Raw genomic sequence first — 18,117 nt, forward strand, 5'->3', positions numbered from 1 at the left:
AGTCCCCCAAAAAAGTCCTTAATAGAAAGATACAGGATCAGAAAAGCCCAAACTTATTGTTTTCAAAATTATGCTGTACAATAGGGATGTCTGAATGTTTAACATTCTTTGTAAAATTTAATTGTCTTCTATTCTAAGCAGGGCTTAAAATATTTTTTATAAGCAGGTTAATAACTAAGATATTGACCAAACATGTTAAGCAGTTGAATATTATTGTTACAGCATAATTTCAAGTCTTGTTCAAGTAACTTCTTCAATGTGGTTCTATGTAAAATGGTGTGAAAAGCCAGAGCACACAACTCAGTGAGCCAAGTACTGCAACATGGGATGAGAGTAGATAGGTGCTTGATGATTATCCTGGACAAAAAAACATTGAAGGGCCTCTTTTTGCACTGTAAGACACGATGATTCCCCTTACTGGAAGCTATAAAACAAACTGCATCCAAAACCAAGAAGCACAAGACCAAGATGCATTAATAAAATATTTGAAATAATGTTACAAAGCATTACTACATTGAAACTCAATCCACATAACAACCAATGTGCTTTAACTGAAAAAAAAGATTGTGCACAGTTTGCCCAGATTTGTAAATTGATGAATGTGACCAGGGGTTACATCAATGACACAATAGCTTGGACAATACAGATTGGGGAAGTGGAAAAGAAAGCAAGCCATTGGAATTTCTACATTGCTGCAGAATTCCTAAATGATTCTAGGATACTGTAAAAGGAAAATTCAGTAACTATTGATTATCCTTTTGACTGCAAAAGAACTAAATGACTGGAAGGTAATTTTTCAATTATACACAACTTGTGAAGACATCTGATAAGAAAACTGACTTTTCTCTATTTTATCTGACTTTAACTTTACAATAAATCCTGATACCGTAGTTAACTTTCAGTTCTTAACAGTTTGGCTTCAGGATAAAAATTGTTTGAAATGATTATATTTTCCCAGATTTGTTGAGGAGCATCTCCTTTGCTTCAAAAAGTAAGATATATTTTGAAATACTTATCTCTTGACACTTTAAGTTACTGATATGTTTTGAAATCCTGACTCAAATATTGTCACAAGAGTGCTTTTTACTACCAGATTTTTAAAGTTTTCTTACCCAATACGCAATTAAGTATTGCATCAATTACACAGAGTTGTACATTCTAACCTAGAATACGACTGAATTAACCAAAATTACTTAGATGAAACTAGCGGATTTCACATTTAAGACAAAACAAAATATTGTTTTTTAAAATTGTATTAAGATGGGTTTATTCCAAGACTTTAAAAAGAAAGCAAAGATGTTTGGCAGTTATAGAAGTACTTCGATTAATTTTCAAATACTGATAAGTTATTTGAAGCAAATTATTTCAAGTATTTATAAATGATTTACTGTATTTGTGGATGTTTTGCTCAATATTTACTCTAATGTTAGTCATTGTTTAGTATTTACTTTGGTGGTAATCCCATGAATCCAGGTTTTGCCATGAATTTGATGAACAGAGGTAAGTCTGACTATAGTACTAATACTCAAAGTTCAATATTCACTTCATCTATTGTAAATTGTTGTGACAGAAGAGGGAATAAACTAATTTCCTATATTTCATGGATGCATATGAACAGATGTTTGATAAATACTTTGATGTTTTCATTATGAAAAAATGCTTTTTTAAGGCAAAAATATGAGCTTAGGTATTGTTGTATTTATTGTTGTGTTTGCAAATCAATAAACAAAAATTTACCAATTTCTTTTATCAAAAACAAACTTGTTTAAAATATTAAATTCCTGAAAGATATAGGCTTCACTGCAAATATATCACTCAGTAAGAATATATGTAAATATGGGGCATTTTATAGAGGTAAAGAAACCTGGAATTTTACAACTTAATATTTCATACTTATTACGTTTTAACTTTACAACAACAATTATTATGTGATGGCAAAGTCCAGACTTTTTTCCATTCTAGAAAACCATCACAAATCAGAGTGGAATTCTTTCTTTGTGAGCTATTTGCAGGTTAATTCCAAATATTTAAAAAAAGTAAACAAATTTTGATGTCAAAATAAAGGTGAGCTAGTATGTTATTCACCAATATCTATTGCAAATAGCGCAACAACTTTAGACAAGGGGAGATTCAGTTTTAAAAACAAATGTTCAAAGATTCCGGGCTGAGATACGTGCCTCCAACATTGATTTTGCAAAGATTGGCATCTCGCTTTCTGGCTCAACATTAAAAGATGTAATGTTACTACTGCACTGTGTGTATGATCATGTTTGCCACAGAACATAGTCTTCTTCACTAGTTTAAATATCTGTTTAAACATGTTGAAAACAATGTAGAACTTTTAAGTTTATATTTAGGTTAAGTTAAAAGGTAAAACACAGCAGGTAAGGCAGCATCCGAGGGGAAGGAGGGTCAACGTTTTGGGCATAAGCCTTTCATCAGGAATGATAAAAGGCTTATGCCTGAAATATGGACCTTCCTGCTTCTCGGATGCTGCCTGACCTGCTGAGCTTTTCCAGTGCCACACTTTTCAGCTCTGACTCTCCAGCATCTGCAGTCCTCACTTGCTCCATTTTGTATGTTATGCTGGGATTGGTCATTTTCACAGTTTATTTGAAAGATTAGAGCTATTGTCATATCTATTGTAGTAAAGATATCCAGGTGATTCAGTTTTGTTTTTGGTAACGATCCTTCACAATTTATGAACACACTTCCTTTCCATCTGTTTATGATATCTGAGCAGTATGACTACCTGATGAACAACTATACACTCTTCACTTGAGGAAGTCTGTAAAGAGTCATATACCACAGAAAGAGAGCATTCAATCCAATTAGTGCATGTTGACTATAACGTCAAATTAAACTAGTCCCACTTGCCTGCACTTGGCCCATATTCCTCTAAACATTGTGTATCCATGTATTTGTCTAAATGTCTTTTAAATGTAGTAACTGCACCTGCATCCACTGTTTCCTCTGGAAGTTCATTTCACAAATGAACCACTGTGTGTAAAATAATTGTTCCTCACGTCTTTTTAAAATGTTTTTTTTAAGTCTCCACTTACTTATCAAAACCCCATTCTTGATGTCATACCACTCTGTAATTCCCTCAGCTTCAGGAGGAGCTGATTGTAATTTTCTTAACTCCAGATATTTGCTCAGTCTCTTTTGGATTATTAACAACTTTAAAGAAGGTTTTGACTTCCCTCGCATCTTGTTGTGCTTTCACTTTTGACACCTGGTTATGGACTTTGCTTAGCCAATGCTCTACTCACTTCATGAAGGAAAACATACTTGCAACTTGTTCTTGTAAATTTTCCATCTCTTTAACCTCATTTGGACTTTGTGATTATGGGCCAAGTTACAAGTTTCACTCCTACCAAATGGTACCCCAAGAAGGAAATTTCTGAATAACCCCTACTATCCCTGTTCCTAACATTGTCGTATCCTGTATGCACTGCGTTTAAAGGAGTGTATACATTCTGCACTAATTCACTCCAGGATCTGACATATCTAGGACCAACATAATTTGGGATTATAACACTGTTGTAAGTATCACTTCCTCCCACATAACCACTCCAGCACATGAAATTATCTCTTACAACTTGGACTATTTTTTAGTTTTTGTTTTATGGAAATTGTAAAAATGATATAATTCTTTGTTTCTCGCTCTCATTTCCTTCTCTGCACGCTTTACTATTGAACAAATCCATTCTAATTAAATTAAACTTCCTTCTCAGTATTTGAATTGATAATTTCCACAGTTCTCTCAAAATAATTGATTAAGGAGATAAAGGTGATTGCCTGTTCTCGTACTTCTTGTTGCCATTTTACACTTGATTAAATGTTATTCCATCAGGATTCAAGAACCCAGCAAGTCTGAGTCTGTAGTGCTCTGCCTTAGACTCAGGCAAAGTGGGGCACCCATCTTCATCTATTTTAGATAGCTTTTGCCCAGCATAGTTAGTCATTTTACATCAAACGTGAACCATTTGGTGGTGTTTCTAAAGTGACAAAAAAGGGCTAAAGTTCCCGCCGTTCGCAACAGGCAGGGACCCTTCCCCCACCCCCTCCCGCAGCAGCAGAGACGTCCATGGTCACCTCAGGGGACTTACCAGCAGAGGTGAGCCTGCTTTCTGGGATCACCAAATGTCAAGAGAAGATCAACACCTTTATTGAAGAGTCCAGGACCAGGTGGGAGTCGTTCTCGGTCATGCTGCAGAAACATGACCGAGAAATCGAAAAACTTGAACAGCGTGTCGGAAGGGCGGAGCAACGGGCTGCGGCCTTGGACACGGCTGCCGAGTCATCTGTGGGTCAGGTCTGGGCTCTCAAGCAGCGAATCCAGACCCTGGAGGAGCGCATAGACGACCTCGACAATCGGGGCCGTCGAAAAAATATTCGGTTGCTGGGCCTTCCCGAACAGGAAGAGGAAGGCCGGCTCGCAGTCTTTTTGAAGCAATGGTTCCCTCCAATATTAAAGTTGGAGTCGGGATCAGGCCCGGTGCGGGTAGAGTGGGTCCCCGTGTTGCTATACGCAGGCCTGGGTCGGACCAGCGCCCCCGCCCGGTTCTATTCCCACTCCAATGTTATAGAGATAAACAAATTCTTCTGAAAGCCTCCATAGTCCTGGGGAAGGATCCCTAGGCCATGATGCATGAGGGTTCCAGAATAATGTTATTTCAGGATTTTTCTCCAACTGTGGTCCGTAAGAGAAGGGCATTCGATGAGGCAAAGAAGCGTTTAAAAGACTTAAATATTCCATACTCTATGCATTACCCGGCAATGCTGCGTTTCAGGCACGAAGGATCCGTATATAGGTTTGGATCACTGGACAAAGCTAAAGATTTCTTGGACTCTCTTAAATAGACTGCGGGACTTAAGCTGTATGGATAACTATTCTATTTTGCCTCCCCCTGTCTACCCTTCTTTCCTTCTTTATCTCTTTTCCTTTTGTTTACTTCCCTGAGGGTGGTTGGGGTGGGGGTGGGGGGAACTTGTTCTTTTCTCTCTCTTTTTTTGTTTCTATTTTACAGGTCATGTAGCTTATTCGATTTGTGTGTGTGTGTGTGGTGGGGGGGTGGGGGGTGTGGGGAAGGGTTGTTCTGTTTAACCTGTCTTTAGTGTGGGCTTTTTTTCTTTTGTCATTTTACTCAGTCACCTAATACTTGCAGGGATTGTAACTTTGTGGTTTAATATAGTTATATTTTGTATTACGCTTGTTAAATGCACCTAGGTGTTGGTATGGGGGGTGATGGGTCACTCACTTTTAACGTTGCTTTAATAGAACACTTGAATTTGTCTACTCCATTTTATAACACCTGGTCCAAGGGTAGGGCGCTTGTAAGGAGAGGTTATAGTGAGGTTATTGACAGGTCGTCACACCCTCTGGGTGCAAGGGGGAAAATCTCCCTTCAAATATGTTTGTGGGTTTTTTTCTAGTTTTTAATTGTGGAATAGTTTTTCATTGTGTTGATGTAAATGTTTTAAACAATTCTTCCATTTGTGAATTTTCTATGGTTTTATTCAAGGTATCTTTGGTGGGGTTCTTCCTCCTGGGGGGTCTCAGGCTGGCCCAGACGCTCATGGCTAGCCATTTGCTTAGGTGGTGCACTTAGAATGTCAAGAGGAGTAATTCACCAATCAAAAGGAAAAAGATATTATCAAGTCTCAAAAAAGAAAGGGGTTGATATAGCTCTCTTACAGGAGACACATTTACTCGACAAAAAGCACTTAAAACTACAACAGGGTGGATTTGATCAGCCTTTTTTTCTCATCCTTCAGTTCAAAAAGTAGGGGAGTAGTTATTCTTATTCGGAAGAATCTTTCTTTCCAAATGTTAAGCCAGATAAAAGATGAGTCTGGACTGTACATACTGATCAAGACCCTAATACATGGAGAAGAATATGGAATTTTGAATCTTGATTGCCCCCTGACGCACCCCTTTAAATTTGTACCTGAAGCGCTCTCTAAGTTGATGACTTTTGGGGCCCGCCATACAATTATAGGAGGAGATTTTAACTGCTTTATGGACCCAGAGACAGATAGGATATGTAAGAGCACTACGGGTAAAACTCTGAGATCTAGACAACTGGCAGATCTGAATAAGGAGCTAGGGCTGGTAGTTGTATGGAGGTGCCTTCACCCCCAGGGTAGAGACTTTCTACTCTAACCCACACAAGCGTCAAACCAGAATTGATATGTTTTTTCCCCCTTGACCTTTTGAATTCCAGAGTGTCTTGTAAAATAGGTAATATAGTTATTTCTGATCAAGCCGCAGTTTACATGGAAGTCAAGATTAGGGATGATCGGATAGGCTCCTGACATTGACGTATGGATCCTTTCTTATTGAAGGATAGCAAATTTATAAAATACTGTTCGCAGGAATTTAAAACCTTTTTTGAAATTAACTAAGGTACGGCCAGTAACCCATCCATGATGTGGGAGACCATTGAGGCTTATGCGCGAGGTTTGGTCATCTCATATTTTGCGTCCCAGAAAAGACGAAAGGGAGAGCAACAGCGCCTACTCAAGGCTCGCTTGAAGGCAGCTGAGACAGCGTATGTTGATAGGCCCTCTATTACTAAGCTACAAAGGATCACAGCCCTTAGGGCAGGCTTGAATACCGCATTTACCCAAATGGCAAAGAGGGAAATATTATTTGCAAAGCAAAGATTATATGAATATGGTGACAAGCCTGGCAGATACCTAGCTTGGGAAAAAAAAAGGCTCCTCAAGCTATTATATCCATTCGAGAAAGTGCTGGTACCTTGACTTGTGATCGTAAAAAGATTAATACTGCCTTTAGAAAATTCTATTTTGAACTGTATAAATCACAGGACTGTGGGGATAGAACTGAGAAGATGGAGTCCTTCTTTAAAAACTTGGCCTTTTCAGGTCCAACCTCGGAGCAGGTATCGATCTTAAATGCCCCCCTGACAACCCAGGAAGCTCTCGATGCAGCTAGACAGCTCCAGATGGCAAAGCGCCTGGACCAGATGGATTCCAGGTTGAGTTCTATAAAGAATTTATAGGGGAACTGGCTGGGCCACTCATAAATATGTACAATTACTCACAAAGTCAGGGCTGTCTCCCGCCTTCGTTGAGAGAAGCAAACACTCTCACATTCTTAAAAAAGGAAAGGCCCCAGAAGACTGCTCATCATATAGACCAATATCTTTGCTAAATGTGGAGTTCTCTGTAAAATGTTAACATTAAGATTGGAGAGGGTCTTACCATACATCATAAAAGAGGATCGGACAGGGATTATTAAGGACCTCAGATCAACTAATAATATTAGAAGGGTCTTAAACATCATACAAGCCTGTCAACAGGGAACAATACCGGGTTAGCCGTCTCCTTGGACGCGGAGAAGGCATTTGATCAGGTAGAATGACCATATCTTTTTTATACACTGGAACTGTTCAGTGTTGGAGAGGTATTTTCTAAATGGGTCTCTATTATACCATGACCCCAAAGTTGCTGTGATCACCAATGGTTTATGTTCAGATAGCTTCAGTGTTGGTAGGGGCTGCCATCAGGAGTGCCCTCTCTCACCATTATTATTCACCCTCGTAATTGAACCACTAGCGGAAGCTATACGAACTGACCCTAGCATAACGGCCCCGAGGGTTGGATCAGGTAGACATAAAATTGCTCTCTATGCAGATGATGGCCTCCTTTTCTTAAGTGATCCTTTGATATCTGTGCCCTGCTTAATTCAAGTGGTCAATCTATTTAGTTTGCTCTCAGGCTACAAAATTAATTGTATGAAATCGGAGGCCATGCCGCTGGGTGGTCTCGCCAGTATATCCAACTTACAGGATGGGTCTTGCTTTCCCTTTCAGTAGTCTCTGGAAGATTTTCTATACTTAGGTATTTTTATTACCCCAGTATTTGGTTAGCTGTATAAAGCCAATTTTGTGCACTTATTAGAGAAAATAATTCAACGCTGGGCAAATCTTCCAATATCCTGGTTAGGCAGAGTAGCCTTAGTTAAACTGAATACTCTACCTCGTCTTCTGTATCCCATGAGAATGCTCCCTCTGATGTTGCCAAGATTGGCGTTGTGTAAGCTCCACGGCTGGCTTGGTTCCTTTATCTGGGATCATAAACGGCCCCTTACCAAATTAGAAAAGCTGCAGCTTCCACAAGCAAGGGGGGAGACTGGACTTTCCTGACTTCAGGAAATATCAGTTGCGCTCTTTATTATTTTATGTGGCTGATTGGGTCTCTTGTGACCCCCAATCAATTTGGATAGATATAGAGACCTCCCAACAAAGTGTCCCCTCATCAATCTTTTATTTATGGATACGATGAGAGCTATCATGCACTATTGCAAAGCTCCTATCGTACTTAACACAATTAAAGCCTGGAGGATAATGCGACAAGATGAGGGTAACCTGTAAAAAACTTTCCCCGCCCCATGCCCCCATAGTGGGAGCATCGGGTTTTCAGCCAGGGCTGACAGATGCTACATTTAAAACTTGGGAGGTCCAGAGGTATTTCTTGCCTGGGGGACCTGTTTGATGGGAAGGTTATGATGTCTTTTGAGCAGTCGCACCAGAAGTTTGGACTGCCTAACAGGGACCTTTTTCAGTATTTCCAAATACGAGATTACATACAGATGAATATTACAGTGATAGTCAATCCTTACAAATCGGATAGGGAGAGAAGAGTGCTATGGCCAATGGGGCAACCCTCGGTCAGTACTCTTTATCACTCATTACATAATGATGTATCGAAAGACATGGAACAATTATTTAAAACATGGAACCAAGATTTGGGGTTAGAAATCTCTTCAGAAATATGGGAAGATATCTGGGAAAATGCCAGAAAGATTGCAATAGAGTTCAAGTTATTCAATTAAAGATACTTCACAGGGTTCATATCGTACCTGAACGACTCTCAAAATGTAATGTAGGAGCATCTCCAATGCATCCTAAATGTAAAATATAAGTTGGCCCTCTCACGCACTATCTATGGACATGCAATAGGATCCGCAGGTATTGGGACAGAGTAGTGAATGCCTTGACAGAGATCTTGGGTACGAAGATTAGGCTGGATCCAGTGTGTCTACTTTTGGGCTTTTCAGATTTTCCCTCTCTGAACGTGCACAGGAGGAAACTATTTTCCATTCTCGTCTTTAGTGCAAGGAAAAATATTTTAGTGAATTGGGCAGCTGAAGACCTTCCAGGACTTTCAAACAGGCACAGTTTAATCATAGACTTCCTTACAAACATGGTGCAACAAAAAACTGAATTATTCTGTAAAACATGGCAGCCCTTTTTGAACCATAGCAACACAGAAATTTCAGCCATACTGACCAGGGCTTTTGTCTGTTTGTGGTAGTGGTTCTGGCTGATCCGGGGACCCCCGGGAGGAGGAATCCTGTATAAACACAGGCTTTTTTATGACTTGGTGTAAATCTATTTTAAGCATGTACTTAGTTATTTAATTATTTTGTTGTTTATTGCTAGTAATCTATGATATCCTATTTTATGTTCTGGTTGTTTGTAGGATAGATTAGTAGTTAGTTAGGTTTTTCACCTTATCTTGTTTGTCGTTTCGATTATTATTTAATTTTTTTTTCTTATTTATTTAATCTTATTTTGGTGTTTGTACTTGTATTACTTTTGCAATTCTGTAAAAAAATCTTTTAAATTTTCTTTTTTCAATAAAAATATCTATTAAAAATGTTATTCCATCTCTTATTGCCCCTTCTTTATAATTGACTTATTAATTTTTTTGGTCAAAAGCTTCACTAATGCAGTCAGTTTAGCAGTTTACTTGTACATGTGATGGAATTGGTGTATGTGAAATTAAATGGATTGTTTCTTAGTCTTCTTGGTGCCTCATGGAACTGTTTGTGGTTGATAAATACACAATTTGCTTCTTCAAAAATAAAGGATAGTATTATCAAGGATAATATTTAATACAGATGGCAGGGGTCTCCTACAGCAGTTGAGCCTCTTATAGCAGCCGTTCAGGCTGGTCTGTTGATACTAAGTGCTTGCTGTTATTTACAGGTGACACTTTTGGCTGTTTTCTGAAAGATCTGGTGCAAAAAGTGAATATATGAGGAAATATTTCTTCTCTTTCCTTTGTGTGTAGAAGTGCTTCCTAGCCTCTCTTCTGAATGGTATAGCCTAACCTTTTTAGACTTTAACGTCTAGTTCTATAATCTCCCAACAGTGGAAATATAGTTTTACTTACCCTGTCTTTTCCTGTTACTAACTTGAAAACGTTGATCAGATCACCTCTTAACTTTCTAAATTCTAGAGAAAACAGGTGTGATTTTTGTAATCTCCTCTCATATGAGAGTCAGGTAAGCTAAGACATTGTGCAAACGCTTTTAACAAATGAAAATTAATATTTGGTATGACTTCAAAAACAGCTGGTCTCAACCTACAGCACATTATCTCAGTGGGTTGTAAAGATGGTTACTAGAAGAGAACAAAGTAAAAACAATGACTGCAGATGCTGGAAACCAGATTCTGGATCAGTGGTGCTGGAAGAGCACAGCAGTTCAGGCAGCATCCAACGAGCAGCGAAATCGACGTTTCGGGGTGAAGGGCTTTTGCCCAAAACGTCGATTTTGCTGCTCGTTGGATGCTACCTGAACTGCTGTGCTCTTCCAGCACCACTAGTAGAGATCAGTCAATTCTGCTATAATGAGTAGTTCCGATCTCGTGTAATAGCAGCACCATTTAAACTAATGGGGTTGGAATCGCGTTATGACCAATACATGCTTTAAAACTTCACACTTTAGAGATTGTCCCCAAATCATCAATTGTGTTATAGCGAAGTTGTGTTAACAAAACACATGTTATAGTAGAATGGCCTGTATGGCAAGGAACAGTGCTAGCTCTACAGCTATTCACTAAATGACTTGGATGTGGGAAATCAGTTGTAATATTTATAAATCCACTGATGCCAAACTGGGTAGTATCATAAGTTGTTAGGAAGGAGCAAGGCTTTAAGAGGACTTGGACAGGTTAAGTGAATGGATTATAATATAACAGCTGGAATATTTTTCAGATTGGTAATGAAAACAAAGGCAGAATAATTCTTAAATGTGAAGGGGTTGAGAATGTAGGTGTTCAAAAGTATCAGTTTGTCCTTATCCATGATTTGTAAAAAAAACTAGCATGTAGTTTTATCATTAAAACAAACAGTATGTTGGGTATTTGAGTACACAAGATGGCTAACTGTAGACCTTTGGGGAGATCTCATTGTGTACAGTATGTAAGTTAGCTCGCTGAGCTGGAAGGTTTGTTTTTAGACGTTTTGCCACAATGACTAGGGAACATCATCATTGCGAGTCCCCAGTGAAGCGCCGGTGGTATGTCCCACTTCTCCATTTATAGATCTTAGTTTCTTAAGGTCGGTGATGTCATTTCCAGCTCTTTTTCCCCAAAGGAAGGTAGACAGGATCTAAATCAATGTGATTATTGATGGAGTTCTGATTAGAATGCCATGCCTCTAAGAATTCTCATGCGTGACTTTGTTTTGCCTGTTCTAGGACGGGTGTGTTGTCCCAGTCAAAGTGATGTCCTTCTCTCTCTGTATGTATGGAAACTAATGATAGTGGGTAATGACTTTTGGTGCCTAGTTGGTGTTCATGTATCCTGGCAAGTTTCTTGCTTGTTTGTCAGATATAGTGTGTTTTTTTATAGTTCTTGCATGGTATCTTGTAAATGACGTTAGTTTTGCTGATAGCATCTAATGGATCCTTTAGGCTCATTTGTCGCTGTTTAAGTGTGTTGGTACGTTTGTGGGCTACCATGATGCCAAGGGGTCTGAGTAGTCTGGAAGGCATTTCTATTATGTCTTTGATGTAAGGTAATGTGGCTATAGTTTTTGGTTGTGTTGTCTGCTTGTTTGGGTTTATTTCTGAGGAATCGGCAGATTGTGTTTGTTGGGTACCCGTTTTTCTTGAAAATGTTGCATAGATATTTTTCTTCATTTGTTTGTAGTTCTTGGGTCTTGCGGTGTGATGTAACTCGTTGAAATAAGGTCTTGATGCAGCTCTGTTTGTGGGCATTGGGATGATCGCTTCTGAAGTTGAAGTATTTGTTCTGTTTGTTGTTTTTCTGTAGACACAGTTTGAAGCTCTCCATTAATTGTATGTCAAATTGTCATGTCTAGGAATGGGAGTCTGTTATTCTCCTCCTCTTTTATGAATGTTATGCCTGTTACGATATTGTTAATGGTGTTGAATGTTTCCACTAATTTGTTCCACATAGCAGACCCAAGGTTTGGGTTGAATAGATGGGAAGACAGCTTGTTCAAGTCTCTGCATTACTGTTATTGGTGATCCCTCAGGTGTTTGTTGACTCGTTTGTAGGTTTTGTTATAGAATGTGACGTGGGTGGTGAGGCACAGGTCCACTAGCTTGAGGATATCTTTACTGATGAAGTCAATACTGTCCGGTGTTTGTGGTCCTCGTTTTCCTGCTAGCGATACCAGTGTTTCTTTGGACAGGTCGATGTTAATTGATGTGAAAAGGGTTGTAATGTCAAAGGAGATCATTACTTCGTCCTCTTCTATCTTGGTGTCTTTGGTGTTCAGGAATTCTTGGGTGGAGTGAATGGAGTGGCAGGAATCTTCAATTAGATGTTTTAGTTTTTGGAGTTCTTTGGCTAGTCTGCATGTTGGTGCGCCAAGTAGGGAGACTATGGGTCTGAGGGATGCCCTAAGTTTATGTATTCTTGATAATCCATTGAAGCATGGTGTGTTGGATCCATCTGGTTTCATATTTTGGAAGCCTGTCCTGGTGAATTCTCCTGATTTTTAAAGTCCTGTTAGAAAGGATGAGATTTTGTTTAGTAGTTGTGGAGTCTGGTCTATTGCCACCTGCTGGTAAGTGTCAGTATCTGCAAGAATACCATTTACATTTTTAAGATAGTCTGATTTGTTTAAAATAGTGTTCATGCATCCCTTGTCTGCAGGAAATATTATAATGCTTTTGTCTTTTTTTAAGTCTTTAAAGCATTTCTTGAGCATTAAGGGTTCCTTTCTTTTTCAGTCTGACGTAGGTGCAATAACTTGTCTTATGGTCTACTGTGTTTCCTCTGACAGACCGTTATTTTTTAATGTGGATTTAAATACTTTGAGGAGGTCCTTTTTACTTGGGTCTTTGTAATTGTAGTTTAACCCTCTAACTAGGACTGCTTTTCAGTATCAATAAATGGACAGTCTGAAAGAACTTTTATCCAAGCATCAGTGTTGTATGAAGTGCATTTTTTGTGTGAAATTTGTTGAAGAGTGAGTTTCTTCTTCCTTTTTCTGTGTTTATTGTTTAAAGTTTATGGTGCATTCTAATGCATTCGTCCATTCAAGGTCTGGTGTTGTATTGAATTTTTTGGCACGAAATCTCCTAATTGTATTTACAGAGTCGAGTATGAGCATCGTTTATCGTTCCTTTAAGCATTCTGCAACCTTTTGCTGTGCTCTTTTTTGACTAGTGGAATGGTGAAGGGGGGAGGGAATGGTGGTTTGTGTTTAATCATTTAAAAAGTTCCTGATTCCTGAGGCTTTCGTGCAGGAAGAACAATTGTTCGCAGGTCGCACTCAGTCGGATGGTGAAGGTCTCCTATCTTCAAACCAGTTTTAGCATGTTTTGTCCATACGTGTAAGCGATTTTTGATGAGATTTGTAGCTCAGGTTGATGACAAGATGTCACCATGAAATCATCAGAGTGTCCCTGGTGGTATGTCCCGCTTCTCTATTTGCTCTTGGTTTCTCAAGGTGAGTGATGTTATTTACGGTTCTTCGATTTCCAAGGGAAAGTATATAGGATCTAAATCGATGTGTTTATCTCTAAAATTTCTCATGCCAGTCTTTGTTTCGGCTGCCTAGGATGTGAGTGTTGTCCCAGTCAAAGTGGTATCCTTCTTTGTGTGTACAGAAACACTGGCATCACTACTAGAAAAACGAGGTCCACAAATACCAGACAGCATCAATTTCATCAGGAAAGACATCTTAAAGCTAATGGACCTGTGCCTCACCACCCACTTCACAAAGTAACATATTGCATTATTTTTGAAGCCTTTTGTTAATAAGGGAGTAAAATCAAGATTTTCATCTGCTTTAATCTAAATTGCCTAATTCCAAGTAAAAAGAAACATACTGTATATTGCAAGTGCTTATATTGATTTTCCTCCTCGGATGCTGCCTGACCTGCTGTGCTTTTCTAGCACCACATTCTTGACTCTAATTTCCAGCATCTGCAGTACTCGCTTTTGCATATTTTAAGCACTTCATACTTGCTCTCTTCAAAACTCAAGACTACCCAAGGGTCCAAATTCTATCTCGAGGAAATATATGTAAAATTGATAATTTTCCTGTAATTCTAATCTCTTACACAATAATAGGCTTGGTTCAATTTGAGAATATTTAATACTAATCCATGTCATGCTCAAACTGTTACAGTGACACATTCCTACCCAAATTATGCAGATTTCGGTAACCAGATGGACAAAGATGCATACTATCCTGACCTACAAAGTGGGAATTGCCTAAGAAGTTTAAATTTCTGATGGGCAATTAACCTGTGCCTGGAATCCTCAGGTGTCCAATTCTGACTTTATGGTTTTCAGTCATTTCATTGTGTATTTACCCAGAACAGGTTGAGAATTTAAACCAGCTCTCACTCCTGGGTTCCCATAAAACTTAATCCCACCAATCACTTACACATCTCCAACTAAACCTTACCACCTGACTCTCAGTACCCCTTCACTGAGTAACACACTTAGCTTCTCAACAGAGGCTTAATTAGTGGAAGATGACAGATACTGCTGTAAAAGAAAAAGGGGGAAAGGTTGGTCTTACAAAAGGTTTAATCTTAACAACAACCTCTCTCCATGGTTAGCTGCATTCTGACAGAGTGGATTCTGCATTGGTGGTCAGGCCAAAAAAACTGCAAGAAAAAGGGATTCTGAACCAGAATGGATGACTGGCTACTTACCCAGTTATTTTTCTTGATCTATATACTTTTTTTCCATAGTACAATGACTACATTTTAAAAGATAGAGTTATAAAACAAGGTCTGAGATCAAGAAAGGTATTAAATTATTTTACTGTTTGTTTGAAAAATAAATAGATTTTACAGCATAGTAACTCAGTGGTTAGCATTTCCTTCTCAGCGCTAGGGAGCCAGGTTCAATGCTAGCCTTGGTCGACTGTGTGTGGAGTTTACATATTCTCCCATTATCGGAGGGGGTTTACTCTGGTTGCTTCAGTTTCTCCCACAGTCCAAAGATGTGCAGGTTAGGTGGATTGGCCATGGGAATTTCAGGGATAGGATAGGAAAAAGTCGATCTGGATGGGATGTTCTTCAGAGGGTCGGTGTGGACTTGTTGGGCTGAATGACCTGTTCCCATACTGTAGAGATTCTATGATTCTGAAATGGAAACATCACTGTTGAGGTGAAAGCCAGCCCAGAGCACCAGTTAGTCCTTTAAATTTAAGGTTCAAATTTTGTACTGCCTACTGGTATCCTCATCAGTATTCATCTAAATAGATGGAATATCACAAGGGTTTACTGCGTAGTCAGGACTATTTGACTATCACTTTCCAAGGGAATCTATTAAAAAAAGAAAAAAACAGTAGCTGATATCCCACATCAACCGTAGCCAAACAGTTGCTTTGATGTAATTTTAGTCGGGTTTGCAGCATTGGCAAGTACATGGTACTTTCACTTTATTAAATTCAAGTTACTAAACAAAACAGCCACAACTAATTACTGCAAAATTTTAAACAAAGTTTAATTGTATTTATTATATAATGAAATACAATGTGATACTTCATATCAAAACAGAAACAAAAGCTTTATAAAACTGTACTTAAGTATAAGAACCAATCCTACAAAATAAGCAAGTAAAAGTTTATGGTGCTTATTTTAGTAACCATAAGATAATCAGAACACAGTAAAGCTCAACCACATACAGGCAGTTCTTCTATAACGTGATGGTTGAGTTATTGTGCAACCCTGCATTTTGGAAGAATTGCGGTTTAGAAACAGTGCTTAAAAAGTGATGGCGATGTAATTGCATCACGGCCCAACACAACTTGAAAGATTCACGCTTCAGAAACAGTGTCCCCAATTAGTCAATGTTACAGCAAATTCACATTAACGAAACATGCATTATAGCAGAACGACCTGGAAGTTAAAATTAGAAGGAAGCAAGTAATTAAAAAGGGAATGGGTTGATTAGTGTTTATTACCATTCAATTGCATTTTGTTTGTTTTACCTGGTACTAACCCATAACTTTCAAGTTTTGAATTCAATTTCTAAATCCTGTACCAAAACCAACACACCCAAATACAAGTGAAACGAGCAAGAATATATCTCAAGACTCAGTGAATCTGCTCCAATCATACTCATTGATCCTATCACTGGCTTCAACTCCTCTTTCTTACCTGCTGCCTGATATCCCTGGTCTCTGAGATATCAAAAAAAAATTTAAGCCTTAAAAGTATTCTGCAATGGAAATCCACAATTCCCTGGTGTTCGAGAATTCCAAAAGATTCACATCTCAAAGTTAAGCTTTTTTTCTCATCTCAGTCCAAAATAATCTACCCCCTCCTCCTAAAACTCTGCCATGTTTCAGATTCGCTGACCAGTGGAACTAATCTCTCCGCAGCAAGCTTATCAAATCCAAAATCAACACTTTTCTGAATCCCAAATAAAAAATAGGACTCATCATTTTGTCATAGGGTAAGCTCATCATGCCAGTACCAATTTAGTGAAGCTTTGCTGTACCAGCTTCTCTTTTACAGGATTTATGAATATCCTCACGTGGAGAGAAAGCACAACACTACACAGAAACCCAATACACTAATGGAAAGACGCACATACTTCTGTACTTCAATTCTCTTGCAATAATGGCCACTTATTCTCCTATTTTCTTGTACAAGCAGAGGTATCTTTGAACACCAGCATTTATAATAATTTTCACACCTTCCAAAAGTTATATTCCCTTGGCTATTCTTGCACGGTATGTCAGTAACTTCACACATCCCACATTAGATTTCATCTGCCAGCTTGCTGTTCACTCAATTAACTTGTCTATAACTCAGTCTGTATCCTCCCTAGTAAATAGCTGAGATCTCAACACCAATACTTTATGAGAAGATTTGTTGCTCAGGTTGAGGTTCTGGATGTAGGTTTGCTCAGTGAGCTGGAAGGTTCATTTCCAGATGTTTTGTTATCCTACTAGGTAACATCTTCAGTGGGCCTCTGGGCGAAGCACTGTTGATGATTCCTACTTTCCATTTATATGTTTGGGTTGGTGATGTCATTCCCTGTTCTTTTTCTCAGGGGGTGGTAAATCAGGTCCAAGTCAGTGTTTTTTTAATAGAAGCATGGCATTCCAGCTGGAACTCTATCAAAAAACACATTGACTTGGACCCGATTTACCACCCCCTGAGAAAAACAACAGGAAATGACATCACCAACCCAAAGAACCCAAACATATAAAAAGTAGGAATCATCAACAGTGCTTTGCCCAGAGGCCCACTGAAGATGTAACCTAGTAGGGTGATGAAACTTCTGGAAATGAACCTTCCAGCTCACCAAGCAAGCCAACATCCAAGACCAATACTTGTGGCACTTCAAGTCACAGCCTACATACAAAAATGCCGTTTTTGATCCATTAAAGAATCCTCTATCCGTCTTAGTATCTTAAACCTGTTGGACGATAACCTGGTGTCATGTGATTTTTGACCCCAGTCCCACACTGGCATCTCCACATCGTGGTTACCACGTTCTGTGAGCCCTTACCTTGCCATTAACCTTTCCTGTGGCAATTTATTAAAACCTTTTTAGAAATCAAAGTATACGACATAGAAGGTTCCACATCATCCATCCAATCAATCAGTCATTTCTTCAAAATATTAATAGATTTGTAAAAAGGATTTCTCTTTCAAGCATGTTAACATGTTCTAATGGAAATTAATACTTAATAAGACTCTCCCATTTCCCAACAACTGATGTTGTACCGTGCTCCCAGTTTTCCTTTCTTTCCTGAAAGTTAGATTTGTGAACTTTCCACCCTAATTGGCCCATTTTACTGTACCTGGCAATATTAGTGAATGGCACGTTACAAAAAGTG

This window comes from Hemiscyllium ocellatum, chromosome 26 (genome assembly GCF_020745735.1).
Source record: "Hemiscyllium ocellatum isolate sHemOce1 chromosome 26, sHemOce1.pat.X.cur, whole genome shotgun sequence".
Classification (NCBI taxonomy): Eukaryota; Metazoa; Chordata; class Chondrichthyes; order Orectolobiformes; family Hemiscylliidae; genus Hemiscyllium; species Hemiscyllium ocellatum.